The sequence below is a fragment of the Camellia sinensis genome, chromosome 4 (genome assembly GCF_055761805.1).
Source record: "Camellia sinensis isolate YWXY chromosome 4, ASM5576180v1, whole genome shotgun sequence".
NCBI classification, from domain to species: domain Eukaryota; kingdom Viridiplantae; phylum Streptophyta; class Magnoliopsida; order Ericales; family Theaceae; genus Camellia; species Camellia sinensis.
Window position 1 is genome coordinate 48,992,011 of NC_138964.1, and position 24,863 is coordinate 49,016,873.

A 24,863-nucleotide genomic window follows, 5' to 3' on the forward strand; every position below is an offset into this window, starting at 1 on the left:
TGTTTGGGTAGAGCTTTTTGTAGCTTTTTTTTTGGGCTAAAATAGTATTAAAAGATAAAATAGACTAAAATAGATAATAAGACAAAATATAATACCAAATTCATAATCATTTCACTTTTTCTTTCACAAACATCACATTCAATTACAAAAAAATTTAATTATCTTTTCAAATATAAAAATTTTAACCTCTTAAAATAATAAAAAACTAAAATAATTTACTAAAATAACAATTTTTCAAACACCCACATATAAGGATACCACGAAACTAGTTAACCAAATTGCATAGGATCATCCTTGTGAAAAGTAATCATATCGTTTGCATATAAGAGATGAGAAACTATAATGGAATCACCCTCTAACATATATACCCTAAAACCCTCCAAGAACTCCCTTGCTAATTATTATTATTTCTTTTTAATCGGCAATTTAAAAGATTTATTGATGAATAAAGTAATACAAGAAGTACAATAAAATTACATTGATAAGAATGATTTAGAACAAATGTATGATTGTTTTAGAGAATATCCCAACAAAGTTGGCATATGCAACAAGAGTGCCGGCCTTGAGTTGTTAGGGGCCTAAGGCGAATTTTTTAAATTGGGCCCTTCATGTATCATTATCTTAAAAAAAATTTGTTTGGATAAAATAAAAATGATAAAAATTTATTTCTATTGCATTACAATTTAACAAAATTTAGATAACAAATATATATATATATAGTTAAACTTCAATTAGTTGAATCGAATCTTTATTTTTAGCTTACCAATGCTATAAGAACTAAAATTAATTGGGGGTAAAAATGAGAATTTTCGACACAACTCAAGTAATATATAAAATTAGTAAGTTAGGGTTGACTATTTTTCAATATGAATCTAAGTATAGCACGACTTAATAATATGAATTATTAGTTATATATTTTAATGTTCACTAAGAGATGCGATGACATTTTTTTAATCTTTTATTTAACTCCATCTAACTGAATGAAAAAGTATGTACAATAATAATTAAGGCTAATATCTTTTTTTCATTTAAGATATGTATTTTTTTGTTACCTATTTTAGAGTCAATCTAATAGAAAATATATAGTAATAAGGTACAATTTTTTTAATTAGAAAAATGTAATTGAATTAAAATCAAACATTCTATGAATAATTTCATTTAGTAGAAATAAATTTTATAAAATTCAACTTATGGGAAAAATTTTAATCTCTTCATACACTTGCTAAGTTATTTTTAACTAAAAGTAAAAGTTTTCACATTAAATATCAATCGGACACGAATCAAAATAACACCATACAATAGCATGAAAATAAATGAATTGAATTAATATTAAAGTAATTATGAAATAACACGACATGATACACTCTCCTAATTAGGGATCCTAAATTTTGTTCAAAATTGGGGGTTGCCTTAGTGGCCTCACCTCAGGACCGACCCTGTGCAACAAGTCATCATAAGTAAAATTAAATCAAGTTGACAAGATAATGTCATTAAACAATCGAGTGCAAATTTATTCACACACATATGAATGATACACATCACGCTATTAGTTCATTTTGTACTTTCTGTGAGACTTCTTGATTAGTTCAACCAATGAGATCTGTATATCTTTTGCCTTGTGTGAATAAATTTTCCCTCCCAAACCACCTACACGAAGATACGGCAAAGACACCAAACAAAAACAATAACTAAACAACTCAAGCAAATAACAAAAGCAAACACCACCTAGAGTACTTGCACACCAAAATAGAGCATCAACCATAAAAAACTGAGAGCATCATCAGACTAACCAAAATGAAGGAGCAACACCCAACACCACAATTTCATGAGTTGCAGCAGAGGAAAGATCATCAAGCCCACTTCCAGCCATAAAGAGAGCAATCAACAAAACAAGACCAAAGCCTCTAAAGAAACAACCCATCCTCGAGTATGGAGCATCAACCATACAAATCTGACAGAGGAGCAGAAAATGTTCTGCAATTTTGAATCAATTCGCACCCACTGGAAGAACCATCCTCCTAATTAGAAATCTCATGAGAGTTACACACAGAAACAACCTCATTGCTTTTGCTGCTTTTACTAACCAACAGTAAAGCATTCTAAAAGAAACAACTCTTAAGTCGTTAACCACTAATGCCGTGTTTGGTTGGAGGATTTAGGAGGGATTTGGAAAGGGAAACGGAAAAGGAAGGTGAAATTTGAATAAAACATACTTATATTTCGCTTAGTTTCACACACTTTTTTCCTTTTCCTTTCCAAATCCCTTTCCAAATCCCCCAACCAAACACAGCATAAAAGTTCTAGTAGATCCCCTCGGCAGATGGACGCAGTATTCTAATGTCGGGGGTGAATGTATATGCAATTAAAAAAATTGTAATGAGCGTGTGATATACAATATTAATTTGGGTATGTGATATACAATATCTATATCTTGAGAGCCTCTTTTCTTAAAGAAAGAATCAATTTTTTTGTTCACCATATTTCACCTAACATTCAACTCAATTTTGATTTAAGATAAGAACTTGAAAATTATTAAACAAATTTTGTTACTCATTAGGTAAGAAGTACACTAACAATATAATCTACTCTAACAAAGGACATGTCATTTTTAATGGGTAAACAATAAAAAAATTAACATAACAAGCAACATGGCAATAGAAATGTAATATAAAAGTATAAATAGTTGACTGAAAATTACACAAATGGATCCATTACCAGCATCACCAAGTTCATAGTCTAATATTTTTTTCTCAAATAATAAACCCTAACTCTTTGAGAGAGAGAGAGAGAGAGAGAGAGAGAGAGAGAGAGAGAAAGTGTACCGGAGTACTGCCGGAGGAATCATGATCTTGAACGCCAGAAGACTCACGATGCATGAGAGAGAGATTGTGTTTTGGGTCATTGGTTTTGATGATTTGGGTTCACTGGTTTTGAAATAAGAGAGAGAAGAGAAGTTTCTTTGTTTTGAATATATGATGACTGCTGTAGGTAGGCTACTGCTGCCTACATATGATTGAGACTTGTATCTTCTTGAGTAATCATTTTTATTTATTTTTATTTAGTTATAAGCAAACAACTAAAAATTTTGGGCCCTAATCAAACAAAAAAGACTTTAAAATATTAACAAATAAATTCTCAATTATTTTAACATTACTAAATTTAAAATAAAAAAGTAATCATACTTAAAAAATAAATTATTATTATTATTATTTTTAGTATTTATCAAAAAATAAATAAATTTTTAAATTTTAAAGTACAAAATCTAGAGGGTGGCGGTTCATAAATTTTTTACAAAAACTTTAAAGTGGCGAAGCTGTATAATTTAAAAATATTTATAATTTTATTACTATATCTAAGGAATTTTTTCAAAACTTTGGGGGTGACAGCCGCCCCTGCCAGCCCCCCTTCTGTCCATCCTTGTTCCCCACTCTATACATACAAGCCAATTACAATATGAGTTTTTCATTCTCCTGAAAGAGCATATTTGGATCTCAAATTCTTCTCAATTTTGGAGATTACTACCTCAACATCAAGAGCTTTGTTCTGGAAAGTCCTGTAATTTCTTTTAGCCCAAACACGGCATAATAGCAACCAAACTGAGCCTCAAGATAATCTTCCTCAATGATGGCATGCGGTTCTGAATAGCCCATTTTATTTGAGCGTCCATATCCATTGAGTTCCACCCTATATGATTCTTCAGAAGAAAAAAAGCCCACACAACTTTTGAGAAAGGGCATTCAAATAACAAGTACATGTGAGTCTCCTCTTTCCTATTGCACAAAACAACAATCAACATTATCAATGCCATTTCACATTTTCAGTCTGTTTTTAGTATTCAATTTGCCAAGTATAAACACATCCACATGATGAATACTTGCTGGGGGTATCAAATCAATTTATTCCAATCGACTTTTTGATGCTTTTCTTAAACCTTGCTTTGTTTTTCAACTTTGTTTTTTTACACAGGGTCTTTTTTTGGTTCAAAATTTTAACAATAAGTGACGGAAGAATCATATTGCAACAAAATTAAAAGTGTGAGGATCAAATTGTTCAAATTGAAACTATAGAGACCAATGATGTAATTTACTCTTGATTCAAACTAAGGCCTTGTTTGGCATGTGCTAAAATAGCATGTGTTATTTTAGCACATTATCTTATTTGAGTTACAATCATCTTATTTCGGTCACATCACTTAAAACTCAACCTATATTTTATGTTTTTTTTTTTTTGGGGTAAAATGTTAAAAAGTATACTAATTTGACACTTCCCAAACAATCCCTAAATTGAGTCATGCACATCCTTAACAACAAATATATTACAATAAATGCTTTTTTTACTCCGCAATTATCAAGTCTATATGTATGAGAGATCCTAAAACATTATTTCTTAATTCTTTCCAAATGATCTAACAGAGTATTAGATTTTGATGATGCAGCGGGTTTTAGACGGAACGGGTCGGACTTATCCACGCTTCCCAAACCGGAATCCGGATGACCAAGCCCACCCAAAGATCTGCACAAGAGTTCAACGGGGAACGGGGAGTCCCCCAGCGAACCCTCCGACGAGCAAGTTAGAGAGAGAAGTGGTATATAGAGATGAATAAGAGATAGAAAGCTTAACCTTCTTTCTGTCTTCGATCTTTGCTTCTATCGTCTGGTAATCATTTCGTTGTCCCTTCCGACCTGTCACCTTAGCCGAAAGTCTATGCTCTAGCTTACCTTGTTCGTGGTGAAGGCGTTCTGTTCCGACGGAGAGGAGTTATCACAATAAATGCTGTAAGGGGCCTCATTAATGGCGATGTGCCGTGGCAATAACTTTGCAGATCTTTGTCTGCTGATGTGGCTTGCCCTTCTCTCGCCATGTGTCTTGATGTCATTGGTTCTTATTGCTACATGGGGCTTCACCAGTGCTGGGCTTTAGCATTTAAGTTATGTATTGGGCCCTAAATGGCGGACTATAATCTTTATGGGCTTACACACGTCAGTAATCCCCCATTCCCAAGTGCAGCTTTAGTCCAATGAAGGGAATAATGAAGAAAATGAGGGTTGTGAGAGGGTTGGCCGACCATGAGGAGGGGCGACCGCGAAGGCGACTGAGCGTGGGGTCGACCATGGGGGAGCGACTGCAAAGGGTGGCCGAGTAGAGAGATCGACCATGGGGAGGGCCGACCGCGAAGGGTGGCCGAGTGGAGAGACCGACCATGAGGAGAGCTGGCCGCGAAGGGTGGCCGAGTAGAGAGACCGATCATGGGGAGGGCCGACCGCGAAGGGTGGCTGAGTGGAGAGACCGACTATGAGGAAGGCCGACCGCGAAGGGTTGGTGGTGCGGCGCGGGGCTCGAGAGGTGACGGGGCACGTGGTGAAGTGAAGTGGAATAGACAGGGAAGGGGAAAGGGGCAGTGGATCGTGATCGTACACGTGACAGAATCTCGTAGTGGGAAAGGTTAGGCGTTGGGCAATAAGTGAATCGATAGGGCATTATAGGGTGTTAAAAAGACAGTTTTGGCGGATTTTTGAAAGTTTTCGAACTGGCGAAATTTAATTGTGACCCTTGGAATACAGGAAAGCCTTGGGCCTTTGGTATTATTCGGTTTACCTACCTTTTTGCAGAAAATTAAAACATTCCAAGTGTAGACTCCTTCCTTGCTAGCGATGCACCCCTGCAACACTTTGTGAGTTTTCTTGCGCCCGCATCCAAAGCCATTCGCAGACATACCACAGAAATGGCCCAAAAAGAAGCTGCAACCACTAGGGTTGATCCATTAGGGGACGACGATGCGGTGGATCTGGTGGAGCAATACAGGATGGAAAGGCAAGTGGGGAGTGGGGGGGAACTGTCGAGGCGACCTCGTTCGGCCACAATGATAGCGGCTCCGTAGCTAATCAGCCAGGTTGAGCCAGATCATTGGCATACGAAGGCCGACAAGTCGACCGTTACCATGGGGGAGTTGGAGGGTATGCGCGAGAGATACCAGATTCCCACAGAAATAAAGTTGAAACTGCCGGCGTCAAGGAAGAGGGCATCTGGCGCTCGTCCAGGGGAGTTCGTCCTGTATGAGGAGGCGCTGAAGGGGGGCTTGAGGTTGCCACTTCCCCGAATAGTAGTGGATGTGTTGGATCGGTTGGAGGTGGCTCTAGGCCAACTGATGCCCAATGAGTGGAAGATCCTACTGGTCTGTGCGAGCGCGTGGCCGTAGGCGAACGAGGGGGCTGAAATGACGGTGGACAAGTTTTTTGCGTGCTATAAGGCTTCGGGCCAGCAAGAAACTTGGGTGATGTTGCAAGCAGCGGCAGGAAAGGGCCTGGTAGCGGGGTTGCCATCGTCTATTAAGGGATGGAGGCTGCGGTGGTTCTACGTATCCGCAAACGGAGGAGCTGGAGTGCGGACGGTGTGGAGGGTGCCCAACAAGTTTGTGGAGCCAAAACTGAGCGCGGCAGCAGAGGAGAGAGTGAAGAAGGTGAAAGCATAGAGGGAGAAGGAGGGCGCCAAATAAGACGACCTCGTTCAGTCCTCATCCTTGTTTGCCGCCAAGCAGGGCCCTCAGCCAACCAGTGGAGATTTTGCGGCAACAGAGTTAGAGGCGAGAAGGAGGGCGTAGGAGGCGGAGGATAGGGCGAGTTTTGCAAAGGCGAATAAATACAAAGAGGCGTAGGGCAGACCGTCCACCGAAGGCAATCTTGAGGGAAAGAATCCGACCGCGCCGCAAGCCGCTGGGCGAAAAAGATTTGGGTGAGTTTGAGCCGAGACCGCCCCCAAGCGATCTGTTGAAGAAAAGGGCCATCGGGGAGATGGAGGGCGTGGTGAAGAAGAAGAAGAGGGTGAGGGAGAACGAGGAAGAGCCCGCCTTGAAGAAGAGAAAGGAGGTGATGGTGGAGGAGGCCGCCCCAAAGGTGGGCTGGGGGAGGTGGAGAAGGGAGTGGAGAGTGGGTCGACCGTCTCTGAAGAGCGAGTGGAGGTTGGTGGGACTGACCCTATGAGGGGGGTGGAGCAGCAACCCCAAGGCGCTCCTGCGCCCCAAGGAGAAGGAGAGTGGGAGAGGTTGAAGACCGCCTTTTACCATGTCCTAGCTGTGTCTGGGCGGCTGGGGGGAGAAGGAATAGAGGCTAGGGCCGCTGCAGATCGCCTCTTACGAGCAGTGGAAGACGTAGCCGTGCGTTCGGTGGAGAATTTTACTGAGGCTGAGCTGCTAAGGGGGTTGTGTTCTGTCCAAATGGAGGCGACCTCCTTAACGGGGGCTCTTTTGAGAAAGGCGGTGGCTGCAAAAGGCGAAGTGGGGCCGTTGGTGGCAAAGTTGGAGGGGGTGGAGGCCCAACTTGAGAGCTTAAGGAGGGAGACTGCAGGGTGGCGGAAGGTCGCGCGAAGTGCGTGTGCCAGGGGTTTGGAAGAGGCCCAGAAGGCCAAGAAGATGGGGATGTTAGCAGTGGTGCAGGGCAGTGTTGCCGACCGTGCCTATGCTGAGTTGTTCGCGGTCAAGTTGGAGCTAGAGGACAAACGCCGCAAGGTGGTGTCGCTCGAGTTCCAATTGGGGAATGAGCAGAAGAAGTTGGAAGAGGCGTAGAAGGCCTGCGCCATCACCAACGACCGGTGGGATGAGGCCATGACTTGCAATGAAGATCTGCAGGCCCAGTCGATTAAGGAAAAAGAAAAAGCAGATTCGAAGATTGTTGGGTTAGAGAAGGAGTTGGCAGACGAACGTGTCAAGGCGGTGGCAGAGAAGGCTAAGCTGGAGAAGGAGTTGGAGAAAGAAACAACCAAGGCAGCGTCCGAAAGGGCAGCATACCTTGACCTGTGCGTTGCTGTAGTAGAGGAGTTCAAAGGGTCTGCTGACTTCCAGATGGCGATCGATGCTGCGATTGCCAGTAACCTGGCAAGGGAAGCGTCTAGGGGGGCTGGTCCATCGGGAGCGACCGTTGGGGGCAGGAGTGAAGAAGAAGTAATCTAGAGCTTCCAGCGGTCGGACTTCTACAAACACGAGATGGTTGAGTACTGGGATAGCGGCTGGAAGATGTTCAAACGTAAAACAGAAGAGCTGTTCCCAGACTTAGACTTCAGCAGGGTCAACATTGACGAAGACGACGTGGCCCAGACCCCCCTAGACGAGGGTGTTGAAGAAGAAGATCTCGCCTCAAGTGAAGAGGAGTGAGCGGGGTGGAGAAAATTTGTACTTAGAGTTTTTGTGTGGTTTTTCTTTTTGTTGTTGTTGTTGTTGTTTTTGTTTTTGTTTTTTTTTTTTTTTGAATTGCTGTAATAAACTTGTGTATAAGTTTGTGAATGAATAAAATTATAAGGTTGTGTTTGTCACACTGCTGTCTTTATGTTTGTGAGTCTTAAATGAATGAAAATGGTTTGTTCAAATTAGGCTTGACTTGTAAGGAAAGAGGCTGACTTGTAAAAGTTGATAAGTAAGAAAACAATCTGACTTGTAAAGGAAGCATGTAAGAATGTCAAAAATGTGAAGTTTCAAATCACGCCCGAAAATGAAGTTGTAGATCATGTTGTAAGGGTGTTGATAAATGAAAAGTTAAGTTGGGAAATGAAAGCCAAAAAATGTAGAGAGTGTTGAGAGGTGTAAAAGCATGGACCTGGAATTTGACTAAGTATGGCCACTATGCCACAACCATGAAGTTGGCAGGAATGGCCTTGACTGAGCTCTTCATTCGTGCTCAGTTTAGGTTAAGCTACGATTAACTGGCTCTTCAAGTACCTCAGTGGCTTTAAGTCACCCAGTCTGGCTGAGCTCTCTATGCTCAGTCTGGCTGAGGTTTTTCATGCTCAGTCTGGCTGAGGCTTTTCTTGCTCAGTCTGGTTGAGGCTTTTAGTAACACGGTCTGGCCGAGGTCTTCGTGCTCAGTCTGGCTGAGGCTTTAAGTAACTCGGTCTGGCTAAGGTTGTAATCAAAGCGTTATTGGAATACCACACAACTAACTGAGATATAAGCTTGCTGTCATTAAAGTGTAGCCCATTTGATCAGAAATTTACATCATGTGAGAGAAGAACAAGAACATTCAAGTGTGTAGATTGCCGAAAAGAAAATTCAATAACTGATCAGTACAAGATTGGGAAATTATTGAAAATAATGCTTCAAGTGTTCGGCGTTCCACGGATAGGGGAGGTCTCGACCTTCCATGTCCTGAAGTCGGTATGTACCCGGATGAGGCCTAGCTTTAACAACGCAAGGTCCTTCCCACTTGGCTGCCAATTTCCCTTCAGTCGAATTTTTGGTGGCAAGGGTTGCTTCTTGTAAAACAAAGTCCCCCACGGCGAACTCCCTCGGTCGGACTTTGCGGTTGTAGTGAGTTCTCATTTTCTGTTGGTATGAGGCCCGTCTGAATGCAGTGGTTTCTCGGAGCTCTTCAATTAGGTCTAGGTTTGCCCGACGCAGCTCTTCAGTCAGTTCTGGATTCGGATGTAGAACCCTTGGGGTAGGAAGACTGGCTTCCATTGGGATGACCGCCTCAGCGCCGTATATTAAGCGAAAGGGGGTCTCCCTAGTGGGAGTTCGAGCAGTAGTGTGGTAGGCCCAGAGTACATTCGGTAGTTCCTCAGTCCAGAGTCCCTTAGTAACTTCCAACTTGGTTTTGATGATCTTCAGAAGAGAACGGTTGGTGACCTCAACTTGGCCATTGGCTTGGGGATGAGCTGGGGAAGAGAAACATGGCTGGATTTGAAGCTCTGCACAGAATTTCCTGAACTTGGCATTGTCGAATTGCTTGCCATTGTCGAAGACGATGGCTTGAGGGATGCCAAATCTGCATACGATCGACTGCCAAATGAATCTAGTTGTGTTCCGCTCGGTAATTGTGGCAAGGGGTTCTGCCTCTACCCATTTAGTGAAGTAATCAATGGCGACAATGACAAATTTGGTTTGGCCTCGGCCAATGGGCAATGGGCCAGCTAGGTCGATCCCTCATTTGGAGAATGGGTAGGGACTGCAAAGCGTGATTAATTCTGTAGGAGGAGTATGAGGGATGTTGGCAAAACACTGGCACTCATCACATTTGAGCACGAAGTCTGTCGCATCCTAATTAAGAGTAGGCCAGAAATAACCAGTGCGAAGTATTTTGTGGGCTAGAGACCGGGCGCCCGAATGATTACCACAGATACCCTCATGGATTTCCCTTATCACGTAGGTTGCTTGAGTAGGATTGAGGCATCTGAGGTATGGTCGTGAAAAACCACGTTTGTATAAGAAGTCGCCGACAAGAATGTAGTTGGACGACCGGGCCCTGACTTTGGTGGCCTGCTGTTTGTCGGCTGGCAGTTCCCCCGTTGTCAAGAAGAGAGAGATATCGGCCGCCCAGGGGATAGGTTCGTTTTGGAGAAAGTAGACTTGCAGTTGGTTTGGGGAAATGGCAGGGTGAGTCAGGTACTCGAGGCGGACACCGTGGCTGAGGTCTGACTGGTCTGCCGATGCCAACTGAGCCATTTCATCTGCCTTGGAGTTTTCTGTCCGAGAGATGTGCTGGATGTGGAAATTACTGAAGAGGCGAACGAGAGGGAGTGCAATGTCCCTGTCAGCCCGCATTGTGTCGTCCTTGGCATCGAATTCCCCCGTGATTTGGCCGACAATGAGCTGGGAATTGTTGAACACTTGGATATGGCTAACACCAATGTCTCTGGCTAGGTGGAGACCTGCTATCAATGCCTCATACTCGCCCTCATTATTGCTTGCATCGGTGAGGATAAGACCAGCCCTACTGCCTTCTTTGCAGGATGATCCGTCGACATTGAGGTCCAAGAGTGGGGATCTTCTGGCTCGGTTGGGGGTGGTGGAGGCGGAGGAGCTATGGTTTGAGTGGGATTAGTGAATTCCAAGATGAAATCAGCAATAGCCTGCCCCTTAATTGCTGTCCGAGGTCGGTAGGAGATGTCAAACTGGCTGAGTTCGACCGACCACTGCATAAGTCTACCAGAAAGCTCTGGTTGTTGCATTATCTTTTTCAATGGTTGGTCAATGAAGACCACAATGGAATGGGCTTGAAGTAGGGATGGAGCCGTCTAGAGGCGTGACTAAGGCCAAGGACATTTTTTCTAACAATGGGTAATTCTGTTCCGCTCCCCTAAGAGCCCGACTGATGTAGTAGACTGGCCGTTGGACCGAGCTATTTTCCCTGATAAGAGCTGCACTGACTGCAGTGTTCAACACGGCTAAATAGAGGAAGCGGGGTTCTCCCGTGATTGCCTAAGAAAGGAGGGGGGGTTGGCCATGCACTGCTTCAACTGCTGAAAGGCCTCTTCGGATTTGGCCGTCCACTCAAAAGTTCGCCGAAGCACTTTGAAAAAGGGGAGACACTTATCCGTTGCGCGTGAAATGAAGCGGTTGAGGGCGGCAACTCGGCCAGTAAGTCTCTGAACCTCCTTAACCGTTCTGGGAGACTGCATTTCAATCAAGGCCTTGATCTTTTCAGGGTTAGCTTCAATGCCCGCTGACTGACCATGAAACCCAAGAACTTCCTAGATCCTAGGCCGAAGGCGCATTTCTCCAGATTGAGCTTCATTTGGTACTTTCGTAGGGTGGCGAAGGTCTCTCGCAGGTCGGCCAGATGATCTGTGGAGAGCTTACTCTTCACTAGCATATCGTCGACATATACTTCCATGTTCCGACCTATCTGGTGATGGAAGACAGCATTGACCAACCGTTGGTAGGTGGCCCCATCATTTTTCAATCCAAATGGTATCACACGGTAATGGTAGGTACCTCGGTCGGTGATGAAGGAGGTGTGTTCTCGATCAGACGGGTGCATTGAAATTTGGTTGTACTTAGAAAAGGCATCCATGAAGCTGAGCATTTGATGACCGGCCGTGGTGTCAACCAGCAGATCTATGCGAGGAAGAGGATAACTGTCTTTGGGGCAAGCTCGGTTAAGGTCGGAATAGTCGACACAGAGTCGCCATTTACCGTTGTTCTTACGGACTAGGACCACGTTTGACAACCATCTAGGGTAGTCCACGTTCTTAATGAATTGTGCCTCAAGGAGCTTATCTACTTCTGTGGCAATGAGGGTGTTGCGCTCTAGATGAAAGATGCGCTGCTTCTGGCGGAAGGGTCGAAAATGGGGTTCGATACTGAGGCGATGGGTTATGAAGAAGGGTCGATACTCGGCATATCGGAGTGGGTCCAGGCAAACACATCTTTGTGCTCGATCAGGAGGGCGGTAAGGTCAACTTTTGCCTAGGTGGATAGTTGGTTGTCGATCTTCGCGGTTTTTGCTAGGTTGGTGGGATCGATGAGGACCTCGACGAGTTCTTCCACTGGTTCCCCCCTAACCAGCTCGTCCTCGTCTCTGACATTGAGTCCGTCAATGATCATAGCCTCCTTCAGCTTGACTTCTTTAAGTGAGGCGACATAACATTCTCTGGCCACTGTCTGCTCTCCCTTTACTGTCCCGACCCCAAGGTCGGTGGGGAACTTGATGACAGGGTGGTAAGTGGATGTGATAGCTTGGAAAGTATTTAGGGCGGTGCGGCCGAGGATGATGTTATAGGCAGAGGGACAGTCAACAACAAGGAAGGTGAGTAACTTGATGGTTTGACGCAGGTACTCACTGATTGTGATGGGGAGATCAATGGAGCCGATGGAGGTCACCCAGTCGCCAATAAAATCGACCAAAGGGGTCTGGAGAGGAGACAGACTTTCTTCCCCGATCTTGAGCTGGCGGAAGCAATTGAGGAAGATGATGTCTGAAAAACTGCTGTTGTCGACGAGAACCCGTCTGACCTTATAATTGGAGAGGAGAGCAGAAATGACGAGAGGGTCATCATGGGGGAAACGGATTCCTGTGCAGTCGACGTTCGTAAAGGTGATAGGCTCGGTCCACTGCCGGGGTTGTTTATGGGGTCGGGTCAATGTGGCAACTTCTTTGTCTGAGCCCTGCCTTATTCTTCTGAGTTCTACCTGCTGAGCCGAGCGGGATGGTTCTCTACAAGCAAGCCCACTGAAAATAACTCTGATTTCTCCAACAGATGGGGTGGGGTTGCCTTGTGCCCGAGGTTGCTGTGGAGGGCGATCGTGACCTTGGTTAGGTTGCGCTGGTTGTCGAGGAGGGGTGTGCCGGCGGTTGTTTTTGATAGGTTCAGTCCGTTGCCTCTGCTGAGGGCGAGTATCCGTGAATCGACTGAGACGTCCTTGACGAATCAAGCCCTCGACCTGATCTTTGAGGTTAACACACTCCTCGGTATTGTAGTCGTGGTCCTGGTGAAAACGGTAATATTTGGACTGGTCTCTCCGAATAGAAGGAGTCTGTGATGGATGGGACCATTTTAGGGGGTAGTCCCGCTGAATCTGATTGAGGACTTGTTCCATAGGGGAATTGAGCGGTGTGTACCGCTCGAACTGCCCGGGCGGTCGGGCTGGTGCAGACCAGTCGGCTTGGGGGGGTCGGTTGGTATACTAACTTGTTGGGTTATTATACTAGGTATTTCTGGTTTTTGAGTCTTTTCGTTTTTCCTGGGGGGTCGGGTTTTTTGCTGTAGGGTCTTGGCGAGCGGCTAGGGAATCTTCGGTATTCATGTATTTTTGGGCTTTGGAGAGTAGGGTTGCCATGGAGATCAGGGGGTTTTTAGAGAGGGAGAAAAGGAAGTCAGACGACCGTAGGTCGGCTATAAAAGCTGTAAGGATGACCTTGTCATCATTTTCCGCTACCTGCAAGGCTTTGGTATTGAAGCGGGTAACGAAACTACGCAGCGACTCCCCCTCGGTCTGACGGATGTTGAGGAATTGGGTTGCCGGATACCGCTGGTGCTGGGTCCCAATGAAATGGCTGAGGAAGGAGTCACTGAAGTGCTGGAAAGTGGGGACAGAGTCTGCTGGCAATTGACTAAACCAAAGTCGAGCTGACCCCTTGAGTGTCACAGGGAAAGCCCGACACATGATTTCGTCAGGGAATGCATGGAGGATCATGAGGGTTCTGTAGGTCTCCAAGTGGTCGACTGGATCCGTCGTACCGTCGAAAGAGTCGATGGTGGGCATTTTGAACTTGGGGGGTAGAGGTTTGTCCCGGATGGAGGCGACGAATGGTGAGTTGGCTATGGTGGATGGTTTATGCTGTATGTCCTGCATGACTCCTTGGAGCTAGAGCTTTATGGCTCGGATTTCTGCATCCCAGAGAGGAATGTTGTCACCACCGGAGAGGAACGGGGGCTGGACGCTACTGGCCTCTCCCTCGGGGGTTGGTACCGGGACTGATGGATGCGGGGCCCGGGGTGGCGCGTTTACACCTAGGGGAGGGGGTTGCAAGCCTTCCAAGTTGGGTGGATTAGGCTGTAGGATAGTATGGCCCGGGGCTCGTTCTTGGTTAGGTGGGATATCTGGAGGTGGAGGAGGAGGCATAGGAGGGTTTCTTTGGAGTAGAGTATTAATAAGGGCTTGGTTTTGCTCGGCCAGGCGGTTTATGCTGTTGGTGAGCTCGGTGATATACGGCGGTGGGTCATTTGGATTAGGAGGGTCAGCTACATTGTGGTGAGAAGCCATGGATCTAGTCGTGACCATACACCTTGATGGGTGGTAGGAAAGAGTTGCTGGGACAGGGTCTCCAGCGACAATGAACACAACTGGCACGCGGAGCAAACCTTTTCCCACAGACGACGCCAACTGATGATGCAGCGGGTTCCAGACGGAACGGGTCTGACTTATCCACGCTTCCCAAACTGGAATCCGGATGACCAAGTCCACCCAAAGACCTGGACAAGAGTTCAACGGGGAACGAGGAGTCCCCCAGCGAATCCTCCGACGAGCAAGTTAGAGAGAGAAGTGGAGTATAGAGATGAATTAGAGATAGAAAGCTTAACCTTCTTTCTGTCTTCGACCTTTGCTTATATTGTCTGGTAATCATTTCATTGTCCCTTCTGACCTGTCACCTTAGTTGAAAGTCTATGCTCTAGCTTACCTTGTTCGTGGTAAAGGTGTTCTATTCCGTCGGAGAAGGGTTATCGCAATAAATGCTATAAGGGGCCTCATTAATGGCGATGTGCCGTGGTAATAACTTTGCAGATCTTTGTCTGTTGATGTGGCTTGCCCTTCTCTCGCCATGTGTCTTGATGTCATTGGTTCTTATTGCTACATAGGGCTTCAGCAGTGCTGGGCTTTAGTATTTGAGTTATGTATTGGGCCCTAAATGGCGAGCTATAATCTTTATGGGCTTACCCGTCAGATTTAAATCAATTTCTAAATTCTTTCCAAATGATCTAACAGAGTATTAGATTTAAATCAATCATGGATTTGGTGGAAAAGACCATTAAAGCATTTCCAATGGTTTGTCATTGGAGTTGCTATTATTATAATTTGATAACTGGAGAAAAAAATAATGCTCTAATGGTGTCATATGGCAGCTGCCAAATTTGGCAAATGCCAAAGCTTGTGCCAAATTTGACACAAGCTTTTGCAGTTGCCATATGTGCCCTATGAGGCAAAACCTCCCTCCCTCCTAGCAAAACCGATAAATTTTTGCAAAACCGTCATTTTAGCAAAACCAAACACAGAAATTTTGTGTTTGGTTAGTCGTTCGAACTTATCAGTTTCTGTGTTTGGTTCTGCCAAAATAACACTTGACCATTAGAATATTATTGTTATAATTCTATAATTTTCTACTATTCTTCCTCACATATTATGTGTGAATTTCTCTTCGTAATTATATTTTTTCGAATTACGCAAATCATACGTATAGGCCACTAATATATATATATATATATATATATATATATATATATTTATAGGATCATGCTAACAATTGTCCAAAAAACACTAGTTCTGAATAAATTAAACATCGTGTATTTAAGGATCTTAAGCTTTTTTCGTCCCACAAAATACCATAACTTTTATTTTTGTTGCTGATCTGTTGACTGTGACACGGAGACATCTATTATGCTGTTCATTGTATTGTTGTCAGGAAACGGAATAATGTTCATGTTGTATGTTGTTTTTCACTTGGGGTGCATTAAAAAATTCCAAGATTTCTTCAAAGGTTTATCTTATGTCCAATCTAGTTTATGAATTAAATCGTATTGTTTGGGTTTACATGGACTTTTACGGATTTAATTTTGATTATTCGAATTGTTTATTTTTTAAATTATAATGTGTAAATCATTCACAAAAAACCTCCGATCAATCCGATAATCATAACCACATTAGTTTATGACATTTATTTAAAAAAAAAAAAAATTGAATGACAAATACTATTTGAAAATTAGACTATTCATTTTTTGAGAGACAAATGTAATAAACTATTACAGTTACAATTATTGGATTGACCTTAGTTTTTAAATAAATGATCTATATGTTGTGGTCTAAAAAATGAATGATTCGAATTATCCATGTGAAACTTGTGATGGACCCAAACAACACAGTCCAGTGGAGACAAGCTAGACCATTTTTTTTAAAGTCAATCTAGATTCTGCTAAGAATAAATTATGAAAACCTATTTAAAGTTCATAAAAAAATGTAAATTTACTCTTCACCTTTTAGAAATTACATTCGCGTATGACATTTCTAATGACATTATATTTATCCATTCCATAAACACATCATTAATTGATTTAGGAAATTCTACTTACACAACAAAGAGTTCATTACACCCCAATTTTTCAATTATTTATTTATTTATTTAACTTTTGCCCCTTTTCAAAATTACCAAAAGCCCCCTAAAACCCTAATCCTAATTTCTCACAATCGTTTCCACCGCCTACACCACTGCCACTGCCACTGCCACTGCCACTGCCATTGCCATCGCCACCGGTGACTCTTTTTCCCATCGTCGGCGAGCCATTTTGCCATTTCTACTGCCACCAGACGTCAAACCCCATCGAAGATGACCCTCACCAACCCTTTTATCTTAACAACGACTTTTATTACCATCACTTATTGCCCTTTACCGCAGTAACCATCACTCACCGCAACGCCTGTCACCATATTTGCAGATCTTCATCGTCGCAACCACCCATTCTGCAACACTCTCACCTCTGCGTCTCTCGCCATTGTAACCCATTGCCATCACGACTTACTTTCATCACCACCTAACCTCTTTCCCTATCCACTAAGAGAGAGAGAGAGAGAGAGAGAGAGAGAGAGAGAGAGAGAGATGAGACAAAAAATGGTAGGGTTTCCAGATCTAGAAAAAATAAAGAAAAAGAGAACCGAGATGATTGTTTGTCGTGGCAGAGGTTGGCGGAGGGATTCGTAGCGGGGGAGAGTTGTTGGAATGTGTGTCGAAAGTGGGGATCAAGGGGGATTGTAGTGGTCAGAGATAGTGAAGAGTGTGGTTGGTTCGTGGGGAAGAGTGATCATGGTGGTTGGTAGTGGCGGCCAAAAGGGGAAGACGGTGGTGGAGGAGGTCGCAAGAAAGAAAAGGAGGTTGGAGAAGGGGGTTGCTGGTGGGAAAGAAGTTGTAGTTTGGTAATCGAAGGGGCCGAAAGTGCCGGAGTTGTTGGCGTTGGTTGTTGCTGCTGGAGGTGGGGGATGAGCTAGGTTTAGGGTTTGAAATTGTAAGGTAAATATGAGGGTAAGTTTGGTATTATGGTAAGTGTAAAGAGAGAAAGCAAAATTGATTTTGGTGTAATGAAAAATTAAGTGTAAAAAGATAAAATAGTGGTGTAAGTAAAATTTTCCATTAATATATTGAAAACTAATGACATCAACATTACAAAATTTTAAAGGTAGTGGCTTCTCTAATGTTGGGGCTAAAATTGGACCAAACAGTCCAATCAACAAGATCGTGACACATCAGCAGATATAGCAATCAAAGGTTGAGATTCAACCACACATATGGAGTCCCAACTCTTACATAGAATGACATCGTTTTGTACTATCGGAGGATCACAAACTAACGTTGAGGGCTTTTCATCGTCATCTCCTAGTGAGACTTCTCATCTTTGCGCTTAAAAGCGATAGGTGATTTTTTTTTTCATCTTCGCGGTAAAAAACGATAGTGATTGTTTTTCTTGAAATTTTCTCTCCTCACCAAAAATCTTCATTCATAAAAAATGAATGGATGAATCAATGTGTACAGAAGGTTTTGAAACTCCATGGATGAGAGATCTGTTTGGACCAAACAAGTGATTTGTATTCTCTCTCTCTCAATAGTTAGTGTCGTAGGAGTATATATGTTCATAACACACACACACACACACACACATACACACATGTATATATTGTATATCTATGGCCTTTTTTTTTTTTTTCCTTCACCAGACGTTCACATGTTTTAGATAACTCTTGTGAATGTACCTATATACAATAACTTCTATACTTCTGGGACTAATATGTAATTTTTCCAATCAATTTGATAAGAAGTGTACCTTTTTATTTAGAAAATATCATAGGTATTTATGTTCTCAATTCTGTGTTCACTAGAAATTATATAAAAAAACTTGGTGAGGTTATGTTGCTTTGAATGATTTCATAATATAATTTATTCTGTTGTTGAAAATTGAAATAGGGATGCCAATCCAAACCTCAATATGCCAGATTACAAACCCCGAATAGGTTTGGAGTTTGATTCATTGGATGACGCAAATTTTTTTTACAATGAGTTTGGAAGGATTACTGGTTTTAGTGTTCGAATTTATAACGATTCTGGTTTTAACCTGACCCTTTTGTATCTTGCACTCGGGTTTTGTGGTTTCGTAGTGTTGTTTATGTCTTTTTCCTCTCATACTTCCTTGAGCTTGGCCATTGGATTGTAATGGTTGCGTTTGGAACAGGTTGGTTGTTTGGTTTTCGAACTTTTGTTGTCCAGAATTTTACTCCTCCACTTAAGCGGCACTTCTTGCACTAGAGCGGACTTTGTGAACTTTCAGTACTTTTGTAGGCTTGCAAAACTATTGGGAGAGTATATTCTACGCTCGAACGATGCTTTCGGCACTCGAGAAGTCTCAGCTTGAGCGGCTTTTCTTGAGCCCGAGCGTTGGTCTTTTGTCTGCAAAACTACTGGAAGTGTGCATTCTGTGCTTGAGCGTCACTTTTTGCGCATGAGCGAAACAACTTATTATGTCTGATGCTCGAGCAGACTGTGCATATATCAATTCGTAAAGGTCACCTTTTACATCACTTTTTCACCTCTGTCTCTCTCTAAACATTTCAAAAACCCTAGATCTGGAGTTTCTCTCTCTAAAACTCATCTTCTTTCTTCCAAAACACCTAGATCAGTTGGATTCTCGACCTTAGTGTCTTTGGAAAAAAGTAGAGCATCTCAAGAGCTCCATTTTGGTCCAAACAAAACTTGGCTTTAGCATCTTTGAAGTTCCTCCATTGCTTGCTTGAGCTCTAGTTTCAAGGTAGGAACTTTCTACACTCTTCTATGAGTTTTAACTTAGTTATTTGTTAATGTATAAAGAATATTGAAACTTGGGATGATTTTGAACAAACCTAGGGTTTTGGTTTAAAATCAAAAGAGGGGTTTTCAAATGTATGTATTGAAAATGGTTATGGGAGGAGATGTGAGTTTGTGTTGTGATATATTTGTTGATTTTGATACCCGGGATGGATGTTGGAAGAAAATGGAGTTTTGTCCTAAAATGTCTCAAATAGTTATTTTGTACAAATACATGAAATTGGTATTGGGAATATGAAATTGGATGGATGTCTGTATAAATGGTGGAGTTGGATATGCAATACCTCTCAGTTATGGAAATTTGGATAATTTATCTGTTTTGGAGATTGTTTATCTATTTAGAAATATCTATTTTGGGCTATCAGTGGAGGATATCTACGATTGTTGTGGAAATTACATGAGGATTAGGTGAATTGAAACTAATCTCTTATTCGTTATCATTGAATATGACCATGTCTTTAATACATTGTAAATGTATGATGTTTGGGAGAAGAAAGTGGATGTACTTTATGTTTGGGAGAAGAAAGGGGATGGACTCTATTGAATTAAGTTGGCCTGTGTATCCAAGGTGAAAGTCTCGAAAATTGCACATATAAATGGTTGCCGATTCCCGTTGACGAAATATCCGTAAAATAGAAAATGAAAGTGTCTATATAATGGTTGTGCTGGTTAGAAACCCATTGATTTGTACCCTCAGTTTGGTTGTTTGAATAAAATAGTGAATGACTCATGAATTGAGATATAAAGCTTGGCATAACATGGTTTTGTAAAAGAGGTATGAATGATCTTATCTTGAGCATTGGATATGCATATCATACCTATATCTTTGTCAAGATTCATACATTGTGTTAGATTGTTTTTACTGGACTTTGGCTCACCCTATTTGGGAAAACCATTTTCAGGTGCTGATGATATGCCTCCACTAAGGACTTAGCTTGGAAGGATTGTGGAGCCGAGGGCTCAATTTTTTTTATCTTATATTTAACTTTTGTACAAGCCTAGGGTTTTATTTGTGTTGAACTTATGACTCATTTTTGATGTACCCAAGCCTTGGCTTGAAAAGATGTAAGCCTTTAGGGCATATGAACATTTATTTAGCCTTCATTCCTTATTACCTTTTGTATATTAATTCTGACTAATGAAAGCTTGACATTTCAATTATGTCACTTTGTATTAGTTGTTTGGAGTTGGATTATTGTATTTATTTCGGGGCGTTACAGAATTGAATACTCTAACACATGCAAAAAAAAAACATAGAGGATCACTTCTAGGAGGTTTGTTTGTTCGAAAGAGGGGTTCCAACGTGAAGACAATAGGGATATCAAAACCAAAAAGCCACGTCAAGAGACAAGAACTGGTTGCAAGGCACTTATGATAGTTGTATTGAATAAAAAGAGCCAAAAATATGAGGTTACTGATTTTTTTGATGATCACAATCACCCACTTCATATTCAAGAGTGAGTCCATTTGATGCCTTCGCAATGAATAATTACCAAAGCTCAAGCAATTGAAGCTGATTTGGCAGAGGCCTCTGGAATTAGATTACGATCATCGTTTGAGCTTGCATTTCGGCAAACAGGCGGAAAGGAATGTCTTGGTTTTACCCACCAAGACTTGAAAAACTATCTTTGGACCAAATGACAACAGGACTTGAAGTTTGGGGAAGCTGGAAGTTTATTATTTCGCAGACAAATCAATGAATGATTCTTCATTTCACTTTAATATGCAATTAGATGTTGAAGAACAAATTACTAACATCTTTTGGGCTGATCCGAAAATGATAATTGACTATAGTGTGTTTGGGGATTTTGTTAGTTTTGACACAACATACAGAACCCATAAGGATTATTGTCCGTTAGTAGTTTTTTTGGGGTTTAACAATTATAGAAAGAGTGTTATATTTTTGGCTGCACTTCTCTGTGATGAAATTGTTGCCTTGTTTGAATGGTTATTTAGGAGCTTATTGGATGCTATGTGGGGAAAGAAACCGAAAACATTTTTTACCGATCAAGACCCTGCTATGGCAAAGGCTATTTCGTTGGTTATGCTTGACACATTCCATAGAATATGCACATGGCATATGAAGCAAAATGGAATTAAGCACTTGAGAAGCAAATATCTAGACGATCATGGTGGGATTGGTGCCAAGCTTGGTAAATTCATTTACAATTATGAGGATGAAAGCTTTTGCATTGCTTGGGAAGAAATGCTTGATAGATTTGATGTTCATGATAATAGTTGGTTGCCTACTATATATGGGATGAGGGAAAAATGACAAAGCCTTATGTTATGACAGTTTGGTCGGCTTGGGCTGATACAACGTAGGTAAGTGAAAGCTTCAATGCCAGGCTTCATAATTTCTTGCAATCAGGCTTAGGAATAATGCATTTCTTTAAACATTTGGAAAAGGTTGTTGATGATATTAACCACATAAAGTTGGAATGTGAATATGCTTTACATCAAAAGTTGCTGAGAATTGGATTACCCATTTCCATGTTGATTAATGCAGGAGATTTTTACACAAACCAGATTTTTGAACCCATCAAGATAGAATATTTGAATAGCTTGCGTGTTTTTGCTTGGAAACAAGATGAAAGTAACCTTTCACATGACTATATGGTCAAGATACCTGATGAGCCTATAGTTCGTGAAGTGAAAGCCAACCCACAAGGCCCTCAAGTGTCATGCACTAGTCAATTGTTTGAGAGATATGAAATTTTGTGTTCCCATGCTTTGAAAGGCCTTGACATGATGAACATCCAAGAGATACCAGAATCTTACTTGCTGAAGAGATGGGCAAAAAAGCCAAAGATGGATTAGTGTAAGAAAATAATAGGTGTGTAGCTAAACAAGTTGTGGCTAATTTGGATATGAATGATCGTTATAGAATGTTGTGCCCGAGTTTGATTAAGTTGGGTTGTCGTGCGGTTGGAAGTAAAGAAACTACAAGCATGCTTATGAAAAATTCTATTGAAATGGAAAAAAAGATTGATGATGTCTTAAGCAAACAAGCTAGTGTGAACAAACAAGAAAATGATGCTCATGCACTTTCATACCCACAAAAATCAAGTGAAAAGGTTGTAGAAGAAAATCAACCTCATAACCCACATGTCTTTAAAGCAAAGGGGTTAAAGAAAAAGGAGGGTTTGGGAAAGGGTGGGCTGAAAATAAGACCTAAGAGTTGGGTTGAATTGCAACCCAAAGTAAAGAAAAGTAGATGCAAAATGGAATCTCAATCAACCCCTCAGCCGCCTATTATAGATTGTACAGTACAGGTTGAAGGTTATTTTATGTTTATAAATGTTTTCTTTATTAATCATACACTTCTTATTGATTTTATATAAATTTACATAATATAGGATAATATGCCTCTTTATGTGCCTGTGTTCCAAGATAAGAACATGGATGAAAGTCCTCTCCATCTACAGGGTGTCGAGATGCCCAATTCCATGTCACGGATGATCCCAGAAACACCTCAAGCTTGGAACCATCTTTCATTCACTTTTTTGTTACAGGTGAAAATAAGTTCTACTGAAGTTTAATTTTTTGGTTTTATACAACTTATATTATTCATGTCAAGACTGCATAGCTTTGATTTGTTTTCTGGCACATTACTTTCTTTTTTGATGTAGGAGTCCTTGCTTTGTCCTTTAATTGAAGATTCTAAAGGATCCTCAAGCGCACAATATAGTAAATTTATTAGACTTTTTTTGGGTGAATAAATTTATCAGACTTCAGTGAAACTAGTTTAGTCAATTTTTGCGAAAGAAACTTTTTGACAGTGGCCTTTTTTGAGATCCTAGACAATAGAAAAGTGTACACAGCTTCCAGCATGCTTGTTATTTGCAGTGTGGCCTTTTGCTCTTGGTTATGCTTTTCATGTGCTTTTGATGTTGATTATGGGGAAGGTTATTGATAACAAAGAATTATTTTGTGTAAGTAAATATCAGCAACAATGTTTTTGTAGAATTAGGGATAACAACAATTTGTAATTGTGTATGGATGGAGGAGATAGCTAACTTCCTTTTTTAAGTTGTTACTGCTGAAACAAATTTTGCTTTGTAATTGGTTTTTGGACTCATGGCCACCACCAAAAAAAGGGAGGAAAAAAAAAAAAAAAACCAATTTGTACTCTTCTTTTTCATTAACAGAGTTGAACAAGCACAACACCGTTGAATCTTTACATAAAGGAAAAGAAGAAACAAGAAAAGAATATAGATTTAAAACAGTTATTCACATAATTGTATTTCACTCCTCCAAAGCTAATTATTAGTTATATATACAATCCAATTGGTGCCTCTCAACAATCCCTTGTCAAAATCCTCTTTGTGCTCAAAATTGTTCACTAAGAACCTTTCTTCCATGGTTTACCATGGGTAGAGATTCCCCCAAACATGCAAGACAAATTATAATCAGTGAACTCTAAACCCAAAACACAAAAACAAATCATTTTTGCCTATAATATTTTCTAAATAAAAGTTACAATTCTTATTAAATTGATTGGAAATATCATAAATTAATCCTAGAAGTATCAAAAGTTATTATATAGGTACATTTACAAGAGTTATCTAAACCATGTGAACATCTATTTAAAAAAAAAAAAAATGACAATAGATATACACAACACACACACACACATATATATATATGTATGTATACGAACATATATACTCCTGCAAATTAGTTATTGAGAGAGAGAGAGAAAGAGTACAGATCACCTGATTGGTCCTGACAAATCTTGCATCCATGGATGTTCAAAACCTTCTGTACCCATTGATTCATCCATTCCTTTTTTTGCAATAGAGAATTTTTGGTAAGAAGGAGACAAAGTTTTAGAGGAAAAGAAAACAATTGTACCCATTGATTCATCAATTCATCTTGTGCAAGAGAAATTTTTTGGTGAGGAGATAGAGTTTTAGAGCTAAATCACACCAAATGTTGAGAATAGAAAGGAGATAACGATGCAATGCAAATTTTCCTAGCTCGTGAGACGTTAGTTTGTGATCCTCTGTCTGTAGAAAATGATGTCATTTTGTGTAAGAGTTAGGACTCTACATGTGTGGTTGAATCTCAACCTTTGATTTCTATATCTACTGATGTGTCACGATCTTGTTGATTGGACTGTTTAGTCCAGTTTTACCCCAACATGAGAGAAGCCACTCCTAATTTTAAAATACCAATTGAAACCCTTTTAGACCTTCCTATCATAGACCTAATCAAAGGTACCACAGGCCCAAGCCTTGCTGATGCTTCCCAATGAATATACCAACTACCCATTTCAATTGGGGATGTGGGTCACTGCTGTGATCTTCGCATCTGTTCTCCTACCGTGCTTTAAATGATATCGTTTTAATATTTTTTTGGTAAATTATATCGACATTTTTTGAAGTTTTTGTTTAGTACAAATTCTTTCTTCATATTTGAAAAATTATATATTTTTTTCAAAAATTTATAATCTCATTACAAATTAGTCTTTGGATTACTGATGTCATGTCCTAAAATTTTCTAAATAACTATTTGGTCCTTTTTCCTATCATTTCT